General features: G+C 38.0%; 1 long non-coding RNA gene across 1 annotated transcript; it reads right to left on the reverse strand.

The window, feature by feature from the left end:
- Positions 1-951: 951 nt before the first annotated feature.
- On the reverse strand, positions 952-10,818 carry LOC147340709 (uncharacterized). Its single transcript, XR_015159431.1, has 2 exons — positions 10,541-10,818; positions 952-1,305 (listed from the first exon to the last, which is right to left on the reverse strand). It is a non-coding gene; the product is annotated as an uncharacterized LOC147340709 (long non-coding RNA).
- Between the last annotated feature and the right edge of the window lie 8,090 nt (positions 10,819-18,908).

Consider the following 18,908-nt stretch of genomic DNA (forward strand, 5'->3'; position numbering starts at 1 on the left):
AACATAGATAGTCTACATGTTGGGCCTTCCTTGATGGCTCAGCAGGTAAAGAATCACCTGCGATGCAGGAGACACAGGAGATGAGAGTTTGATTCCTGGGTCAGGAAGATCTCCTGAAGGAGGGCATGGCAACCCACTCCAGTATTTTTACCTGGAAAAACCCATAGACACAGGATCCTGATGTCAAAAGGGTTGCAAAGATTTGGATACGACTGAACTACTAAACACACATGCACACAGTCCTTACGTTAGTTTTTTAGAAATATGTTTGAAGACAAATATTAAAATTCCGCACTTATCCAAGGATATATATTCTACTTCAAGTAATTCTTTTCCTATGTTTTAACAGTCTCTATCTCAATCACATGAATGTATTCAGTAAAGATATATAATTTATAGTTATAAATATACCTCAAAGAGCAGGAACAATCAACATTTCATTTCTTAGGTGACTTTATTATCTAGAAAAATTCACCTATACCAAGAGTTGAAGGTTTTCAAAATGAAATACTCAGAATTAATAACTTTGATCAAATAATATAAGAGTATGTTTTAGTAAATTATTTTAGAAAGTCAATCGAATTCATGGGTCTGGATGAGTTTACTTAAGGAAAGAATATGAAAGAGAGAGCCATGGTTTGGGCTCTAAGAAATTCTAAAACTTAAAGGTATGGGAAAGGTGAAGAGTCCACAGACAAGACTGAAGTTAAATGATCATACATATAAGAGATGAATAAATAATCTGGGAAGTAGGACAATGTCAAGAAATCCAGAGACTGAATATGTTGAGAAAGGAAAATTCAATTATATAAATGCTGCAGAAAGATAAGATGAGGACTGAAAAATACCCATTGGCTTTAAATCACCTTACTGTACACCAAAAACTAATACAACATTGTAAATCGATTATACTTTAATAAGAAAAAAAAAAAAAACAGTGGATAGCCAAAACAGTCTTTAAAAACTTTTATCAGGTTGGAGGCATCATATTTTCTGATTTAAAGCCATATTACAAAGCTATCAAAATGGCTTCCCTGGTAGCTCAGATGGTAAAGAATCTGCCTGTAATGCAAGAGACTTGGGTTCAGTTCCTGGGCTGAGAAGATCCCCTCGAGAAGGGAGGGAATGTCTATCCACTCCAGTATTCTTGCCGGGAGAATCCCATGGATAGAGGGGCTTGGCAGGCTACAGTCCATAGGGTCGCAAAGAGTAGGACACAACAGAGTGACTCATGCTTTCAGATTCTTTCATAGTAATCAAAACAGTGTTGTATGACATCCAGAAATTTTATTCCTGGACATATATCTGGAAAAAAAATGAAAATTCTAATTTTAAAAGATACGCAATCCAATGTTCATAGAAGCACTATATACAATAGCAAACACATGGGAGCAACCTAAATGCCCATGGAAAGATGAGTGGATAAAGCAGATGTGGCACATATATATATGAGAGAATATTACTCATCCATAAAAAGGGATGAAATGTTGCCATTTGTGGCAACATGTGTGACCTAGAGAATATCATACCACTGAAGTAAGTCAAAGAAAATATTATATGACATCACTTACATGTGGAATCTAAAAAATAACAGAAAAGAACCTATTTAAAAACAGAAACAGACCCATAGACATAGGAAACAAACTTATGGCTACCAAAGGGGAAAGTGAGGGGATAAATTAAGAGTATGGGATTAACAGATACACATTATTATATATAAAATACATAAGCAACAAGGATTTACCATATAATTCAGGGTAAAATATTCAATATCTTGTAATAACATACAATAGCAAATAATCTGAAAAAATATATGCATAATCACTTTACTGTACACCTGAACCTAATGCAATATTGTAAATCAAAAAGGATATGGTATTGGCATAAAAACAGATACATAGAACAATGGAATAGAATGGAAAGCCTAAAAATAAGCCCATGCATAGCATATATGGTCAATTAATTTACTGCAAAGGTGCCAAGACTATATAATGGGTAAAGGTCAGTGTCTTCAATAAATGTTGGTGGGAAAGCTGTATAGTCCCAGGAATAAGACTAATACAAGGCTCCTATCCTAAGCTGTAAACAAAATAAACTCAATATGGATTAAAACTGATGTCAGTAATTTGGCATAAGACATTCCTCCTTTATGAACTACTTTTTTTTTTTTATTCTTCCAACTTTATTTTATTTTTAAACTTTACATAATTGTATTAGTTTTGCCAAATATCAAAATGAATCCGCCACAGGTATACATGTGTTCCCCATCCCGAACCCTCCTCCCTCCTCCCTCCCCATACCATCCCTCTGGGCCGTCCCAGTGCACCAGCCCCAAGCATCCAGCATCATGCATCGAACCTGGACTGGTAATTCGTTTCCCACATGATATTCTACATGTTTCATTGCCATTCTCCCAAATCTTCCCACCCTCTCCCTCTCCCACAGAGTCCATAAGACTGTTCTATACATCAGTGTCTCTTTTGCTGTCTCGTACACCGGGTTATTGTTACCATCTTTCTAAATTCCATATATATGCGTTAGAAAACTGTATTTATGTTTTTCCTTCTGGCTTACTTCACTCTGTATAATAGGCTCCAGTTTCATCCACCTCATTAGAACTGATTCAAATGTATTCTTTTTAATGGCTGAGTAATACTCCATTGTGTATATGTACCACAGCTTTCTTATCCATTCATCTGCTGATGGACATCTAGGTTGCTTCCATGTCTTGGCTATTATAAACAGTGCTGCGATGAACATTGGGGTACACGTGTCTCTTTCCCTTCTGGTTTCCTCAGTGTGTATGCCCAGCAGTGGGGTTGCTGGATCATAAGGCAGTTCTATTTCCAGTTTTTTAAGGAATCTCCACACTGTTCTCCATAGTGGCTGTACTAGTTTGCATTCCCACCAACAGTGTAAGAGGGTTCCCTTTTCTCCACACCCTCTCCAGCATTTATTATTTGTAGACTTTTGGATCGCAGCCATTCTGACTGGTGTGAAATGGTACCTCATAGTGGTTTTGATTTGCATTTCTCTGATAATGAGTGATGTTGAGCATCTTTTCATGTGTCTGTTAGCCATCTGTATGTCTTCTTTGGAGAAATGTCTATTTAGTTCTTTGGCCCATTTTTTGATTGGGTCGTTTATTTTTCTGGAGTTGAGCTGTAGGAGTTGATTGTATATTTTTGAGATTAGTTGTTTGTCGGTTGCTTCATTTGCTATTATTTTCTCCCATTCTGAAGGCTGTCTTTTCACCTTGCTAATAGTTTCCTTTGATGTGCAGAAGATTTTAAGGTTAATTAGGTCCCATTTGTTTATTTTTGCTTTTATTTCCAATATTCTGGGAGGTGGGTCATAGAGGATCCTGCTGTGATGTATGTCGGAGAGTGTTTTGCCTATGTTCTCCTCTAGGAGTTTTATAGTTTCTGGTCTTACGTTTAGATCTTTAATCCATTTTGAGTTTATTTTTGTGTATGGTGTTAGAAAGTGGTCCAGTTTCATTCTTTTACAAGTGGTTGACCAGATTTCCCAGCACCACTTGTTAAAGAGATTGTCTTTAATCCATTGTATATTCTTGCCTCCTTTGTCGAAGATAAGGTGTCCATATGTGCGTGGATTTATCTCTGGGCTTTCTATTTTATTCCATTGATCAATATTTCTGTCTTTGTGCCAGTACCATACTGTCTTGATAACTGTGGCTTTGTAGTAGAGCCTGAAGTCAGGTAGGTTGATTCCTCCAGTTCCATTCTTCTTTCTCAAGATCACTTTGGCTATTTGAGGTTTTTTGTATTTCCATACAAATTGTGAAGTTATTTGTTCTAGCTCTGGGAAGAATGCTGTTGGTAGCTTGATAGGGATTGCGTTGAATCTATAAATTGCTTTGGGTAGTATACTCATTTTCACTATATTGATTCTTCCAATCCATGAACATGGTATATTTCTCCATCTATTAGTGTCCTCTTTGATTTCTTTCACCAGTGTTTTATAGTTTTCTATATATAGGTCTTTAGTTTCTTTAGGTAGATATATTCCTAAGTATTTTATTCTTTCTGTTGCAATGGTGAATGGAATTGTTTCCTTAATTTCTCTTTCTGTTTTCTCATTATTAGTGTATAGGAATGCAAGGGATTTCTGCGTGTTGATTTTATATCCTGCAACTTTACTGTAGTCATTGATTATTTCTAGTAATTTTCTGGTGGACTCTTTAGGGTTTTCTATGTAGAGGATCATGTCATCTGCAAACAGTGAGAGTTTTACTTCTTCTTTTCCAATTTTGATTTCTTTTATTTCTTTCTCTGATTGCTGTGGCCAAAACTTCCAAAACTATGTTGAATAGTAATGGTGAAAGTGGGCACCCTTGTCTTGTTCCTGACTTTAGAGGAAATGCTTTCAATTTTTCACCATTGAGTATAATGTTTGCAGTGGGTTTGTCATATATAGCTTTTATTATGTTGAGGTATGTTCCTTCTATTCCTGCTTTCTGGAGAGTTTTTATCATAAATGGATGTTGAATTTTGTCAAAGGCTTTCTCTGCATCTATTGAGATAATCATATGGTTTTTATTTTTCAATTTGTTAATGTGGTTTATTACATTGATTGATTTGCGGATATTGAAGAATCCTTGCATCCCTGGGATAAAGCCCACTTGATCATGGTGTATGATCTTTTTAATGTGTTGTTGGATTCTGATTGCTAGAATTTTGTTCAGGATTTTTGCATCTATGTTCATCAGTGATATTGGCCTGTAGTTTTCTTTTTTTGTGGGATCTTTGTCAGGTTTTGGTATTAGGGTGATGGTGGCCTCATAGAATGAGTTTGGAAGTTTACCTTCCTCTGCAATTTTCTGGAAGAGTTTGAGCAGGATAGGCGTTAGCTCTTCTCTAAATTTTTGGTAGAATTCAGCTGTGAAGCCGTCTGGACCGGGGCTTTTGTTTGCTGGAAGATTTTTGATTACAGTTTCAATTTCCATGCTTGTGATGGGTCTGTTAAGATATTCTATTTCTTCCTCGTCCAGTTTTGGAAAGTTGTACTTTTCTAAGAATTTGTCCATTTCTTCCACGTTGTCCATTTTATTGGCATATAATTGTTGATAGTAGTCTCTTATGATCCTTTGTATTTCTGTGTTGTCTGTTGTGATCTCTCCATTTTCGTTTCTAATTTTGTTGATTTGATTTTTCTCCCTTTGTTTCTTGATGAGTCTGGCTAATGGTTTGTCAATTTTATTTATCCTTTCAAAGAACCAGCTTTTGGTTTTGTTGATTTTTGCTATGGTCTCTTTTGTTTCTTTTGCATTTATTTCTGCTCTAATTTTTAAGATTTCTTTCCTTCTACTAACCCTGGGGTTCTTCATTTCTTCCTTTTCTAGTTGCTTTAGGTGTAGAGTTAGGTTATTTATTTGACTTTTTTCTTGTTTCTTGAGGTGTGCCTGTATTGCTATGAACTTTCCCCTTAGGACTGCTTTTACCGTGTCCCACAGGTTTTGGGTTGTTGTGTTTTCATTTTCATTCTTTTCTATGCAAATTTTGATTTCTTTTTTGATTTCTTCTGTGATTTGTTGATTATTCAGCAGCATGTTGTTCAGCCTCCATATGTTGGAATTTTTAATAGTTTTTCTCCTGTAATTGAGATCTAATCTTACTGCATTGTGGTCAGAAAAGATGCTTGGAATGATTTCTATCTTTTTGAATTTACCAAGGCTACCTTTATGGCCCAGAATGTGATCTATCCTGGAGAAGGTTCCATGTGCGCTTGAGAAAAAGGTGAAATTCATTGTTTTGGGATGAAATGACCTATAGATATCAATTAGGTCTAACTGGTCTATTGTATCATTTAAAGTTTGTGTTTCCTTGTTAATTTTCTGTTTAGTTGATCTATCCATAGGTGTAAGTGGGGTATTAAAGTCTCCCACTATTATTGTGTTATTGTTAATTTCTCCTTTCATACTTGTTAGCATTTGTCTTACGTACTGTGGTGCTCCCGTGTTGGGTGCATATATATTTATAATTGTTATATCTTCTTCTTGGATTGATCCTTTGATCATTATGTAGTGACCTTCTTTGTCTCTTTTCACAGCCTTTGTTTTAAAGTCTATTTTATCTGATATGAGTATTGCTACTCCTGCTTTCTTTTGGTCCCTATTTGCATGGAAAATCTTTTTCCAGCCCTTCACTTTCAGTCTGTATGTGTCCCCTGTTTTGAGGTGGGTCTCTTGTAGACAACATATGTAGGGGTCTTGTTTTTGTATCCATTCAGCCAGTCTTTGTCTTTTGGTTGGGGCATTCAACCCATTTACATTTAAGGTAATTACTGATAAGTATGTTCCCGTTGCCATTTACTTTATTGTTTTGGGTTCGAGTTTATACACCGTTTTTGTGTTTCCTGTCTAGAGAATATCCTTTAGTATTTGTTGGAGAGCTGGTTTGGTGGTGCAGAATTCTCTCAGCTTTTGCTTGTCTGAAAAGCTTTTGATTTCTCCTTCATACTTGAATGAGATCCTTGCTGGGTACAATAATCTGGGCTGTAGGTTATTTTCTTTCATCATTTTAAGTATGTCTTGCCATTCCCTCCTGGCTTGAAGAGTTTCTATTGAAAGATCAGCTGTTATCCTTATGGGAATTCCCTTGTGTGTTATTTGTTGTTTTTCCCTTGCTGCTTTTAATATTTGTTCTTTGTGTTTGATCTTTGTTAATTTGATTAATATGTGTCTTGGGGTGTTTCTCCTTGGGTTTATCCTGTTTGGGACTCTCTGGGTTTCTTGGACTTGGGTGATTATTTCCTTCCCCATTTTAGGGAAGTTTTCCACTATTATCTCCTCAAGTATTTTCTCATGGTCTTTCTTTTTGTCTTCTTCTTCTGGAACCCCTATGATTCGAATGTTGTAGCGTTTAATATTGTCCTGGAGGTCTCTGAGATTGTCCTCATTTCTTTTAATTCGTTTTTCTTTTTTCCTCTCTGATTCATTTATTTCTACCATTCTATCTTCTAATTCACTAATCCTGTCTTCTGCCTCTGTTATTCTACTATTTGTTGCCTCCAGAGTGTTTTTAATTTCACTTATTGCATTATTCATTATATATTGACTTTTTTATTTCTTCTAGGTCCTTGTTAAACCTTTCTTGCATCTTCTCAATCCTTGTCTCCAGGCTATTTATCTGTGATTCCATTTTAGTTTCAAGATTTTGGATCAATTTCACTATCATTATTCGGAATTCTTTATCAGGTAGATTCCCTATCTCTTCCTCTTTTGTTTGGTTGTTGGGCATTTATCCTGTTCCTTTATCTGCTGAGTATTCCTCTGTCTCTTCATCTTGTTTAAATTGCTGAGTTTGGGGTGTCCTTTCTGTATTCTGGCAGTTTGTGGAGTTCTCTTTATTATGGCGTTTCCTCACTGTGTGTGGGTTTGTACAGGTGGCTTGTCAAGGTTTCCTGGTTAGGGAAGCTTGTGTCGGTGTTCTGGTGGGTGGAGCTGTATTTCTTCTCTCTGGAGTGCAATGAAATGTCCAGTAATGAGTTATGAGATGTCTATAGTTTTGGGGTGACTTTGGGCAGCCTGTATCTTGAAGCTCAGGGCTGTGTTCCTTTGTTGCTGGAGAATTTGCTTGGTATGTCTTGCCCTGGAACTTATTGGCCCTTGTGTGGTGCTTGGTTTCAGTGTCGGTATGGAGGCATTTGATGAGCTCCTGTGAATGAATGTTCCTTGGAGTCAGGAGTTCCCTGGAGTCAGGGTTTGGACTTAAGTCTCCTGCTTCCGATTATCGGTCTTATTTTTACAGTAGTTTCAAAACTTCTCCTTCTATACAGCACCATTGATAAAACATCTACATTAAAGATGATAAGTTTCTCTACAGTGAGGGTCACTCAGAGAGGTTCACAGGGTTACATGGAGAAGAGAAGAGGGAGGAGGGAGTTAGAGGTGACCCAAATGAGATGAGGTGAATCAATAGTGGAGAGAGCGGGCTAGCCAGTAGTCACTTCCTTATGTGCACTCCACAACTGGACCACTCAGAGATGTTCACGGGGTTATACAGAGAAGAGAAGAAGGAGGAAGGTAACAGAGGTGGCCAGAAGGATAAAAGGGGGGAATGAAAAGGAGGGAGACAGATCCAGCCAGTAATCAGTTCCCTAAGTGTTCTCCACCGTCTGGAACACACAGAAATTCACAGAGTTGGGTAGAGTAGAGAGGGGTTAGGGAGGAGACACAGGCGACCTGGTGGAGAAAAAGGAGGGTCCAAAGGGAGAGAGAGCAGTCAAGCCAGTAATCTCACTCCCTAGTGAAAAATGGGTCCTGAAGATTGGGTCCTTAAAGGTACAAAATTGGTAACAAATACATAAAAGCAAAAATTAAAAATCTAGAGTAGAGTTTGGAATTTCAAAAATACGATGTTAAAGAAAAGAAGAAGGAAAAGAAAGAGAGAAAGAACGAACAAACAAAAACAAACAAGGTCGCGAAAATTATAAAGAAAGTACAGGTACAAAATTGATAACTAATACCAGAAAGCGAAAATTAAAAATCTAGAGTAGAGTTTGGAATTTCAAAAATACGATGTTAAAGAAAAGAAGAAGGAAAAGAAAGAGAGAAAAAACGAACAAACAAAAACAAACAAGGTCACGAAAATTATAAAGAAAGTACAGGTACAAAATTGATAACTAATACCAGAAAGCAAAAATTAAATATCTAGAGTAGAGTTTGGAATTTCAAAAATACAATGTTAAAAAAAAAAAAAAAGAAGAAGAAGAAAAATAAAGAGAGAAAACAAATAAACAAATACGAACAATGTCACAAAAATTATAAAGAAAATACAGGTACAAAATTGATATCAAATACCAAAAAGCATAAATTAAAAATCTAGAGTAAAGTTTGGAATTTCAGATATACAATGTTATATAAAAGAAGAAGAGAAAGAAACAGAGAAGAAGAAGAAAAAAAAAAAGTCACAGAAATTATATAAAAAAAAACTATAGGTACAAAATTGATAACATATACCAAAAAGCAAAAATTAAAAATCTAGAGTAGAGTTTGGAATTTCAAAAATACAATGTTAAAGAAAAGAAGAAAAAAACAAAAACAAACAAACAAAAAAAACAAGGTCAAAAAATTATAAAATATATATATATGAAGTTTGCTGAAGAAGAAAAAAATAGGGTCTTTTTTTTTTTTTTTTGCAAAGTAATAGGTTATAAAAGTGAAAATTAAAGGAACAATAGAGGACTTAAAATTTTTTTTTTAATTAAAAAAAAAAGAAAGAATGATCGTAAAAATAATAAAAATATATCTAGGACTTTTTTTTTTTTTTTTTTTTTTGTGGGTGTTGTGGGTTCAGTTCATTTTTGGCTAGTTCCTTGGTCAGATTTATATTTCTCAAGATCTATAGGCCCCTTCCTATGTAGTCCGTAGTAACCACAGGGTTTTGATCTATTGCCTGTAGCTTCCAAGGCATTTCCCTCTGTTATATCTTCTTCTGTTTACTAGTCTCTTCAGTATCTGGTTTCCGCCCTGACTCAAAGGGCACGGTGGAGGACACTTTTTTTTTTTTTTTTTTTTAGGCTTACTTGTTCAGTCGCGCTGTGGGGAGGGAGGGAGGGATGCTGCAAACAAATAACACTGGCGTGGGCTCGCAGTGCCTTAGCCACCCTGGGTCTGCCCCCGCTCACGGCGCGTGTAGCCTCCCTGTCCACACTGCTCGGACTCTAGGTTGTTCCGCCGGGAACAATCCGAGGCTGGCCCTGGGCTGCATGCACCTCCCAGGTCCAAGCCGCTCAGGTTCAGGCACTCGGGTAGTCCTCAGAGGCGCAGACTCAGTTGGGCCTGCGTTTTGTGCTCTTCCCAGGTCCAAGCGCCAATTTGCTATTCCCAGGCGAGCGCCAATGCTGCGACTTATCGCCTCCCCGCCACTCGGTTATCTGGATGTAAAACCGGCGCACCTTCTCAGGCAGATGTTGACCGTCCAGACCCCCAAGAAGTTTTAGTTAGCAAAGAAGCCTGCTTACAATTTTATAGATAATGTCTCTCTGGGGCTGCGATTGCCCCCTTCCGGCTCTGGCTGCCTGTCACCGGCGGGGGAAGGTCTGCAGCCGGCTATCTCTGTTCAGTCCTTTGTTCCATGCGCGGGCCTGGCGGTCTTAGGTTAGGGCTGGCTTTTCGCGTGGTAGGTATCCCACAGTCTGGTTTGCTAGCCCAAATTATTTCGCTCAGATAGCGCTCAGGGTATTCAGGCCAGATTCTTACTCTCAGCGATGCAGCCCACGCCGCGCCTCCCTGCCCAGCCCCCGCTTGCTAATGGCGGATGCAGGCGTCTGCGCTGCTTCTCTGCTGGGGGAGTTACCGTAGGGCTCGCAATCTGCGAGTTTTAAATTGTTTATTTATTTTTTCTCCCTGTTATGTTGCCCTCTGTGCTTCCAAAGCTCGGCACAGATTCGGCAGTGAGAAGGTTTCCTGATGTTTGGAAACTTCTCTCTTTTTAAGATTCCCTTCCCGGGACGGAACTCCGTCCCTCCCTCTTTTGTCTCTTTTTTTTTGTTTGTTTTTAATATTTTTTCCTACCTCCTTTCGAAGAGTTGGGTTGCTTTTCTGGGTGCCTGATGTCCTCTGCCGGCATTCAGAAGTTGTTTTGTGGAATTTACTCGACGTTTAAATGCTCTTTTGATGAATTTGTGGGGGAGAAAGTGTTCTCCCCGTCCTACTCCTCCGCCATCTTGGCTCCTCCCTCCATGAACTACTTTTTAATCAATAAATTGGGCATCCATATGTGAACAAAGGCAACTTTGTGGGGATTTCCAGACTTTGCACTTAGCTCCAAAGAAACCAAGAAGAATCTTAACCATCAGTGCAGCTGATAGGAGACAGACAAACCTCCATACATTATGCAGAACCAACAGGACCAACAGGACTGTCTGGACTCCTCTTGGTCCTGATTGGCAAGGATTGGGTAAATGTTGAGCACTTACCCATGAAAGAGAACTTGCAGAACAACAATCTTCCTGAAGGGTGACTCCAACACATCATTGGAGAAAAAAATAAACAAGAAAAATACACATTATTCCACAACAAAAATAAGTTTGAATCCAGAAGAAGTGGTAACAGAAAATTTCTCTACACCTCCCCACCCTTAAAAAGGTCCTGATGGGAGCTGATTCATTTAGTAGAGACTAACCTTCTGTGAAAGAATGGGACAATAAGAGAAGGTCTGACTATTTCAGCTGGATGGGATGCAGCTGGAGAAATACATTTTTCTCCACGAGCATCTAAAGTACTAAGGTGGGCGCACCGTGACTGGAGTGAGGGAGGATAATGAAGAAGAGACAGATAAGAATTTCAAATGACCTTGAAAGAACTGTGCTCAGTAGAAAGTCCACTCATATGTCTCTGGGTGTGTCATAACTGGGGAATTTCTTACCATGTCTACGATAGCCAAATACACTAAATGGTAGACTCATATCTCTTCCCATTCTGCTAGCTGCTTCTTGGGTGTGCTCTCAGGTACATCTGCAAGAGTAAGCTCCTGAGAGCTCTGGTAGACAATGAGCATAGCCAAAAATAGGGCACAGATGGTAAAGACGGGAGAAATCATAAACTTGAGCTATAGTGCCATCTTCTGGGAAATAAAAGAGAGGTTTCTAATAGTCAACCTAAGAATCAAAGACATAAAAGCTTATCTCTTGTGTTGTTGGAAGAGGGTGTTTGCTATGACCAGTGTGTTCTCTTGGAAAAACTCTGTTAGTCTCTTAATGAGGGTGGAAAAGGACATTGAAACAGCTGGCTTATAACTCAACATTAAAAAAAAAAAAAAAAACCCTAAGATTAAGGCATCCAGTCCCATCACTTCATGGCAAATAGATGGGGAAAAAGTGGAAATACTGACAGATATTAGTTTATTGGGCTCCAAAATCACTGAAGAGGGTGACTGCAGTCACGAAAGTAAAAGACATTTGCTTCATGGAATAAAAGCTATGAACAAACCTAGACAAAGAGATATCACTTTGCCAACAAAGGACCCTATAGTCAAAGCTATGGTTTTTCCAGTAGTCATGTATGGATGTGAGAGTTGGACTGTAAAGAAGGGTGAGTGCCCAAGAATTGATTCTTTCAAATTGTGGTGCTGGAGAAGACTCTGAGAGTACCTTGGACAGCATAGAGATCAAACTAGTCAATCCTAAAGGAAATCAACCCTGAGTATTCATTGGAAGGACTGATGCTGAAGCCAAAGCACCAATACTTTGGACATCTGATGTGAAGAGAGAACTCATGGAAAAGACCTTGATGCTGGGAGAGACTGAGGGCAGGAGGGGAAGGGGGTGACAGAGGATGAGATAGTCAGATGGCATCACTGACTCAATGGACATAAGCTTGAGCAAACTCTGGGAAGATAGTGAAGGACAGGGAAGCCTGGCATGTTGCAGTCCATGGGTTGGAAATAGTCTGACATGACTTAGTGGCCAAACAACAACAAAAGAGGTATCTGATACCTCCAATGCAGAAGCAGAATGCATAACTAGAACCTATAGGGGGAAAAATCGAGAAAATGTGGCATCATAAGATGATAATTATTTTTAAAAAGATGATAATTATTAATATAATTTCCAGCAACTAAACCCCAAATCATAGACTATTGTGATCTAACTGATAAATAATTGAAAATAACTGTTGAAAAGAAAATCAGTGAGATATAAGAAAATTCTGAAATAGGATTCAATGAAATTAGGAATAAATGTAATTAACAGAGAGATTTCTTAACCAGAGACTAAAAAATATATATATATAGGAATTGAAATTTTGGAGCAGAGGATTCAGTGAAAGAAATGAATGCAATAGAGAGCATCTATAGTAATGAAGATTGGGTGGAAGTACCAATAAATTACTAGGAGGATAGGAATGGATAAATAAGTTAGAAATTAGATGAGAAGAGGAAATTAAGACTTTAAAAGGGTAAAGAAAACCTATGAGAGCCATCTGATTTTATCAGAAAGTCAAATATTTAAATAATAGAAGTCCAGAAGGAGAAGAGAGGGAGAAGTGGACAGAGAGTTTATTTAAAGAAGTAATAGCTGAGAACTTCTCAAACCTTGGGAAAGACTTAGACATACAAGCCCATTAAGCTGATAGGATACCTGATTAACTCTGTGCAAAAAGACCTTCTCTATGTCCATTATAATAAATGTCAAAATCAACAAAGAAAGAATCATAAAAGCAGCCAGGGATGAAAAGAAAGTGACCCACAAACTCCCATTAGGCTAAGAGTGGTTTTCTCAAGGAAAAAAAAAAAGAAAACTCTGCAGGCCAGGAGAGAGTGACATGACACATTTAAAGTGTTGAAAAATAAAAACTGCCATCCAAGAATACCTTATCTGTTAAAGTTAACCTTCAGATATGAGAAACAAGAGTTTCCTAGGTAAACAAAAGATGAGAAAGTTCACCCTCACTAGACCTGTCTCACAAGAAATGCTGAAAGGATTTCTTCAAGCTGAAATGAAAGTGCACTAATCAATGACATAATAACATACAAAAGTATACACACACTGGTGAAGGTGAAAAATAGATTTAGAAAGCAGTAACTAAACATTATTAATAGTTGATGTGTTTACCACTTAATTATATTATAAAAAGTAAAGACTAGTAAAAATAAGTGTAGCTACTACTAGTTGTTAACAAATACACAACACATAAAGAGACAAATTATAGCACCAATAATATTAAAAGAAGGAGTAAAATGGCAGAGATTTTTTAAGCATTTGAAGATGACTTGCTACAGGCCTAAAAAGGACTGTTTTATCTATTACCTGTCTTGGATGATTCACAAGGTAACCAAAGAAGAAAACCCTAGAGTACACCCACAAATAAAAGAGGAAAGGCAAAACAGTGTGTACGACTACAAAAATTAACCAATTTATGAAAGAAGGCAGAGACAAAGGGAGAAGGAAGTAAAACAACCAGAAAAAAATTAATAAGATGGCATTACTATACAGTTTCATACCAATATTACAATAAGTGTAAAAGGATTGAATTCACCAAGAAAAAGCCACAACCACTCTATGCTGCCTATGAAACACCCATATCAATTCAGAACATACTTTGACAAAGGGAAGTGATGCAAAAAGATATTCCATACAAGTGAAAATAAAAAGAAAACATGGTAGCTATACTTATATCAGAGAGAATAGACTTTAAGCCAAAAACAGTAATGAGATAAGGATGGTCACTATATAGTGATAAAAGATCAACCTATCAAGGAGATATAAATCATAAATATATATCCACCCATCATTGGAGCAACTAACATATTAAGCAAAAACTAAGAGATCCGCAGGGAGAAATAGAGAATACTAGAATAATAGTAGAAGATTTCAATACCCAACTTTCAACAATGAAAAGATTGTTCAGGGGGAAAATCAATAAGAAAATGATGGACTTGAAAAGTAGAGCAGACCAAATGGACCTAACAGTCTTTCCATTCAACAGAAGCAGAATACATATTCTTTTCAAGTACACACAGAAAATTCCTGAGGATATATCATATGATGCAGCACAAAACAAGTCAGCAAATTTAAGAAAATTGAAATCACATCAAATATCTTTTCAGACCACAATATATGAAACTAGAAATCAACAAGAAGAGGAAGGTTAGAAAATCTACAAATATGTGGAAACTAAGCAACACATTCGGAGAAGGCAATGGCACCCCAACTCCAGTACTCTTGCCTGGAAAATCCCATGGATGGAGGAGCCTGGTAGGCTGCAATCTATGGGGTCGCTGGGAGTCGGATACGACTGAGTTACTTCACTTTCAATTTTCACTCTCATGCATTGGAGAAGGAAATGGCAACCCACTCCAGTGTTCTTGCCTGGAGAATCCCAGGGATGGGGGAGCCTGGTGGGCTGCCGTCTGTGGGGTTGCACAGAGTTGGACATGACTGAAGCGACTTAGCAGCAGTAGCAGCAGCAAGCAACACATTCCTGAATGTGAATGGGTCACAAAAGAAATAAAAAGGGAAATCAAAAAACATCTTGAAACAAATTTAAAAAAGAAGCCAACCTATGAAAAACCTGTGGGACACTGTTAAGACATACAAATGGCCATCAGATACATCAAAGGTGTGCAAAATCACTAATCATTAGGAAAATGCAATTAAACCGTAATGATATATCATCTCATACATGTTAGAATGACCATTATAAAAAAGACAAGATGTCATATATTGGTGAAGATGTGAGGCAAAGGGAACTTTTGTGCACTGCTGGAGGCATTGTATGTGGCTACTGTCACTATGGAAAACAGTGTGAAGATTCCTCAAAAAATTAATAATACAATTCCTGTACAATCTAGCAATTCCAATTCTGGGTAAATATCTAGGTGAAATGAAATAATTATCTCAAAGTGGTACCTGTATCGCTAAGTTCATAGCAGTGTTATTCACAATAGTCAAGGTATGGAAACAACCCAGTGTGTCTGTCAGTGGGTGAATAGGTATATACAATGGAATATTATTCAAACTTAAAAGAAGGGCAATCCTGTCATTTGTAATGACTTAGATGAATCTGAGCACATTGTGCTAAGTGAAATAAACCAGACAGGGAAAAACAAATACTGCATGATATCACCTATATGTGGAATCTAAAATGAAAAAGTTGAATTTATAGATACAACGAGTAGAAAAGTGGTTGCTAGGATCTGAGGAGTGGGAGAAATAGAGATAAGTTGGTAAATGGAATTAAATTCTCATTTATAAGATGAATGAGGTATGAGGATCTAACGTATAATCTGATGACAAAACCGTTATGGCAGAAAGTGAAGAGGAACTAAAAAGCCTCTTGATGAAAGTGGAAGAAGAGAGTGAAAAAGTTGGCTTAAAGCTCAACATTCAGAAAAGGAAGATCATGGCATCTGGTCCTATCACTTCATGGGAAATAGATGGGGAAACAGTAGAAACAGTGTGAGACTTTATGTTTTGGGGCTCCAAAATCACTGCAGATGGTGATTGCAGCCATGAAATTAAAATGCTTACTCCTTGGAAGAAAAGTTATGACCAACCTAGATAGCATATTGAAAAGCAAAGACATTATTTTGCCAACAAAGGTCTATCTAGTCAAGGCTATTGTTTTTTTAGTGGTCATGTATGGATGTGAGAGTTGGACTGTGAAGAAAGCTGAGCGCTGAAGAATTGATGCTTTTTTGAATTTTTTATTTTTTAACTTTACAATATTGTATTGGTTTTGCAATATATCAAGAATTGATGCTTTTGAACTGTGGTGTTGGAGAAGACTCTTGAGAGTCCCTTGGACTACAAGGAGATCCAACCAGTCCATTCTGAAGGAGATCAGCCCTGGGATTTCTTCTGAAGGAATGATACTAAAGTTGAAACTCCAATACTTTGGCCAATTCATGCAGAGAGTTGACTTATTGGAAAAGACCCTGATGCTGGGAGGGATTGGGGGCAGGAGGAAAAGGGGACGACAAAGGATGAGATGGCTGTATGACATTGCCGACTAGATGGTCGTGAGTTTGAGTGAACTCCAGGATTTGGTGATGGACAGGGAAGCCTGGTGTGCTGCTATTCATGGGGTCTCAAGGAGTCGGACACGACTGAGCGACTGAACTGAACTGAACTGATAACTGATAACACTATATTGTATAGTTGAAATGTGCTAAGAGAGTGGAACCTAAATGTCACAGAAATTTAAACATATAAGTTAATAAGTGTGTTAATTAGCTTGATAGAAAGAATCCTTTCAACATGTATATGTATATCAAACCATCATTCTGCATCATTTAAATATCTTGAAATTTGATTTGGTTTCAAGACCATCCCCATGGAAAAGAAATGCAAAAAGCAAAATGGCTGTCTGGGGAGGCCTTACAAATAGCTGTGAAAAGAAAAGAAGTGAAAAGCAAAGGAGACAAGGAAAGATATAAGCATCTGAATGCAAAGTTCCAAAGAATAGCAAGACGAGATAAGAAGGCCTTTCTCAGCAATCAATGCAAAGAAATAGAGGAAAACAACAGAATGGGAAACACTAGAGATCTCTTCAAAGAAAATTAGAGATATCAAGGGAACATTTCATGCAAAGATGGGCTCAATAAAGGACAGAAATGGTATGGACCTAACAGAAGCAGAAGATATTAAGAAAACATGGCAAGAATGCACAGAATAACTGTACAAAAAAGATCTTCATGACCAAGATAATCACGATGGTGTGATCACTCACCTAGAGCTAGACATCCTGGAACGTGAAGTCAAGTGGGCCTTAGAAAGCATCACTATGAACAAAGATAGTGGAGGTGATGGCATTCCAGTTGAGCTATTTCAAATCCTGAAAGATGATGCTGTGAAAGTGCCACACTCAATATGCCAGCAAATTTGGAAAACTCAGCAGTGGACACAGGACTGGAAAAGGTCAGTTTTCATTCCAATCCCAAAGAAAGGCAATGCCAAAGAACACTCAAACTACCACACAATTGCACTCATCTCACACACTAGTAAAGTAATGCTCAAAATTATCCAAGCCAGGCTTCAGCAATATGTGAACCGTGAACTTCCTGATGTTCACACTGGTTTTAGAAAAGGCAGAGCAACCAGAGATCAAATTGCCAACATCTGCTGGATCATGGGAAAAACAAGAGAGTTCCAGACAAACATCTATTTCTGCTTTATTGACTATGCCAAAGCCTTTGACTGTGTGGATCACAATAAACTGTGGAAAATTCTGAAAGAGATGGGAATACCAGACCACCTGACCTGCCGCTTGAGAAATTTGTATGCAGGTCAGGAAGCAACAGTTAGAACTGGACATCGAACAACAGGCTGCTTCCAAATGGGGAAAGGAGTACATCAAGGCTGTATATTGTCACCCTGCTTATTTAATTTATCTGCAGAGTACATCATGAGAAATGCTCGTCTGGAAGAAGCACAAGCTGGAATCAAAATTGCCAGGAGAAATATCAATAACCTCAGATATGCAGATGACACCACTCTTATGGCAGAAAGTGAAGAGGAACTAAAAAGCCTCTTGAAGGTGAAAGAGGAGAGTGAAAAATTTGGCTTAAAACTCAACATTCAGAAAATGAAGATCATGGCATCCGGTCCCATCACTTCATGGAAAATAGAAGGGGAAACCGTGGAAACAGTGTCAAACTTTATTTTTCTGGGCTCCAAAATCCCTGCAGATGGTGACTGCAGCCATGAAATTAAAAGACGCTTACTCCTTGGAAGGAAAGTTATGACCAACCTAGATAGCATATTCAAAAGCATAGACATTACTTTGCCAACAAAGTTTCATCTTGTCAAGGCTATGGTTTTTCCTCTGGTCATGTAAGGATGTGAGAGTTGGACTGTGAAGAAGGCTGAGCACCGAAGAATTTATGCTTTTGAACTGTGATGTTGGAGAAGACTCTTGAGAGTCCCTTGGACTGCAAGGAGATCCAACCAGTCCATTCTGAAGGAGATCAGCCCTGGGATTTCTTTGGAAGGAATGATGCTAAAGCTGAAACTCCAGTACTTTGACCACCTCATGCGAAGAGTTGATTCATTGGAAAAGACCCTGATGCTGGGAGGGATTGGGGGCAGGAGGAGAAGGGGACGACAGAGGATGAGATGGCTGTATTGCAGCACTCACTCGATGGATGTGAGTTTGTGTGAACTCCGGGAGTTGGTGATGGACAGGGAGGCCTGGTGTGCTGTGATTCATGGGGTTGCAAGGAGTCGGACACGACTGAGCAACTGATCTGATCTGATCTGACCATGTGATATCGGAACTCCAATTCTCGGTATATATCCAAAGGAAATAAAATCTGTATCTTTAAGAGATATCTACATTCTTCTGTTGATTGCAGCATTATTCACAATAGCCAGCTTATGGAATCAACCTAAGTCTCCATGGACAAATGAATGCATAAAGCAAATGTGATATCTATATGTAT

Source organism: Bos grunniens, chromosome X, assembly GCF_055505025.1.
Source record: "Bos grunniens cultivar Pamir isolate PY7600 chromosome X, Bosgru_T2T1.0, whole genome shotgun sequence".
Lineage (NCBI taxonomy): Eukaryota > Metazoa > Chordata > Mammalia > Artiodactyla > Bovidae > Bos > Bos grunniens.